Here is a 3,232-nt window from a genome sequence, read left to right as displayed (position 1 = left end):
GAAATTGGGTACAATAAACTCGACCTGGCTGAGGACACCCCATACTATATTTTGTGCCTTTGCTCAAACATCCAACTACATCCTTGTCTATTTTACAGAAGTGAAAAATCATCTTCTGAATTCTGCCTCTGACATTTCCATAAAACTCACTCCCACAGCATATCCTAGCATATATTTGGACTGATGACAACCTCAAGAGTATCAGGCAAAGACAGAAAGATCCAGGCTTGACATCAAAGCCCTGAGTTTGAGCCCCAGTTCTGCCTTCTAACACCGAAGTTGAGAGATGTTTCTCAGTCTCTTTGAGCATCGGGTCCCCCATTATGAAATGAGGGTACCTTCATTTGAAATCCCCATGCCGGGGTATTTATTTGTGAGGGTTAAGTGAGAGGAAGGATGACTTGGAGCGGTTACTCTCAGACCATTGACCTGAAATTTGCAATGCTTTCTTTCTAAGTTTGCAATCTTAATATGTCATGTTTTCTGTATTCATTACGGAATGATAGTAAAATGCAATTATCTTGTCTTAGTACCATCCGACACAAGGACATTATGACCACATGGTCCAAAGTAAGAGTTCCTGCTTTGTTTATGAGATATTTTTAAGTTCAGCATTTGGATGGTCAGGGCCAGTGGTGACAAGCCCAACACCTAGGGGCTTTTGTAATCTAAGTGGTCCCAGGGGAGGGCCCTTCACTCTAGGAAAGGCAAGTAGGAGGTCAACGGGTACATGGTCTCAGTGTCTTCCAGCAGAGTCAAATGTCCTTCAGGCCACCCTCCCCGCTTGGCTAGGGTCAGGACCTCAGTCCAGGATGTGGCCCTCAGGACCTCCATTTCAGCGGGATTGTTTAGTTCCTACAGCTGGGAAAACCCGGGATCATGAACTCTTAGTCACTAAATCACAAAAGACGAGCATATAACCAGATGCCAAGGTATGGGTTGGTGAGAAGGAGCAGTAAACTGTTGGCAGAGCGGAATAATCACACTGGCAGGCCAGTGCATTCCCTCCCAACCCAAGAGAAGCCACATTCAAACTGGGGACTCTTTTGAGTTAAAACAAAGGAGTACAGGTGTTCTTAATGCATTTCTTCCACGAAAGGTATTTTGAGTCATTCTTCCACTTTCTTGAGTTGCTGCAGAGCTCTGGAGAACCCTGTAGCTTGAATTGTTCGGCTAAGTCTCCCGGACAACACTGGGTACTCAGTGGTCATGTCCTACACCTGTCCCACACCTGTCCCCCAAGCATGTGCTTGGCAACATCTCCACTCAACCCTTCTAGTGATGGTACGAGGAAAGGTATGTTGTTGTCGCCATGTTACATAAACCAAGGTCTAAAAAGAGACGCCTGCCCAAGGACATGCTAAGTGCCAAACTGGGACTCAGACGAGGGGAGTCTGACCCACGTTCTCAACTGTGCAGTTTTACCGCCCATGCTGGACTAAATTACTACAGCCAGCCTCTGACCGCAGCGCCCCCTGAATTCTTCTTGGTAACTTTGGTGTTCTTGAAACTCCCTAAGCACTGTCAACTAACTACTTATAAAGTTACTGCTGAAAAGGACGCCTTCGTTGCCTGATCTCATCTAAGATCCGCTGCTCTAATGCATTCAAATTAATTATTAAAATTAAAATTAATTAACTCTCTCCTCAGTGTGTCTTCCTACAAGAAGAATCACAGCTACAGACCATTAAAGCTGAGATTGACCTTCAAAATCATGTGATCCACATTTACTCTTTTATGGATACAGAAAATGAGATCCAGAGAGGTAAAGTACCTAGCTTAAGGTGTTTCTTAATGTAGGACTCATCAAATATCTACTGAGTGCCTACTAGGCACAAGGTATAAAATACACACCATTGCCTGGGTCAAGATTCACGCTTTTATTCTTACTGCAGCAACTTTCTCCACTCTATGCTACATCCAAAAAGGCTGAAAGTCATTGTTTTTTAAACCAAGAGGTAACCCTTCCCCTGATAATGCAATGTAAATTGTGCCTTGGGTCTAATTGCTTGTCACTCCTTGTCATCACGCTAAAATTTTTATCCCTTGAGATATCTTGGGCTATAACTGGCTCCCTCTTGCTCAATGCTCTGTGCCATATGGATGTCCCCAAAGACAGATGCTGGTGGACCATACTGATGCCATGTCGTAGTGAGGCCCAGGAGGGTCCCGACGTGACAAGTAATTCCTTACCATATTTCTTAACCCATTCAACAACTCTAAACTAGCTGCTGAAAGCTTAAGAAACTGAAAAATTAATGAACTGCTACGCCACCCCAATGACTGCTTGAGGGAATCCCAGTTAAAAAGCCCTCTAGACTAAAAAGCAGTCATGGCCACCAACCCTGAGGCAGGAGGCCAGTAGACCGTCCTACTACGCTGCCCGTCTGCATGATGGAGCCAGCAGCAACGGTTGCCTAGAACTCATCAGCACGCTAAGTCTCAGCTACGTTTCTGTGCCCCATGACCCACATCCGCCAGCCTTCGGGCTCCACTTTGGGGTAGGGTAGTGGGATGGTTACAGAAGAACATGAAAAAGCCATGGAATTCTACTTGCCCTGAAACCAAACAAAATCCTCGTTTCATTGGAACTCGGTTTTTGTGTGTTCACCGCAGAGTGCGATTCTGGCTGCCACCCCGACGAGGTTTGTTAAGATGCCCCCAAGATGCAGCAGAGTCCCGTGTCGGCTTTCCAGGACAGGGCGGGCACATCGCCACACACCTCTGAGCTTTAACGTCTCCCCGAAAGTCAAAATCAATTTCAAATCCTTTCTGCCTCTACCCTCCACGGTCTGAAAACAGAGAGAAAAGAGAAACGATGTCATTCGATTTTCACCGAATGGATATTTATCGAGAACCTATCATACGCGAGGCGGAAGGGTATAAAGATGGACAAGCACAGCCCTTCTCCCCAAGATCTGAGTCCAGGTCAAGCCTCAGGACATTCACCTGTCAGCCTCCTGTACCGGAAGTGCTGTTCTGGGGGCGGCAGTGAAATGACACCCTCTAGGAAAGCAGAAGCAAAATAGGATTATGGGAGGAGGCGGAACAGTGTGTAAGTGCTGTCTGCGGGCTTTGGAGTCAGCCTGCTGGGGTGCGGGGTCCCAGGCCCACGCGTGACGAGCTGTGTGACTGGACACAGACTGTGGCCTCTCTAACGACCCTCAGTTCCTTCACCTGGAAAACGGGCTGACTGCCCTAAGGCGGATTCTTACAACGCCGTAGAATACCT

The sequence above is a fragment of the Pteropus vampyrus genome, unplaced genomic scaffold (assembly GCF_000151845.1).
Source record: "Pteropus vampyrus isolate Shadow unplaced genomic scaffold, Pvam_2.0 Scaffold46, whole genome shotgun sequence".
Classification (NCBI taxonomy): Eukaryota; Metazoa; Chordata; class Mammalia; order Chiroptera; family Pteropodidae; genus Pteropus; species Pteropus vampyrus.
The sequence above is the reverse complement of the archived record's forward strand: the minus strand, read 5'-3'. Positions refer to the sequence as shown.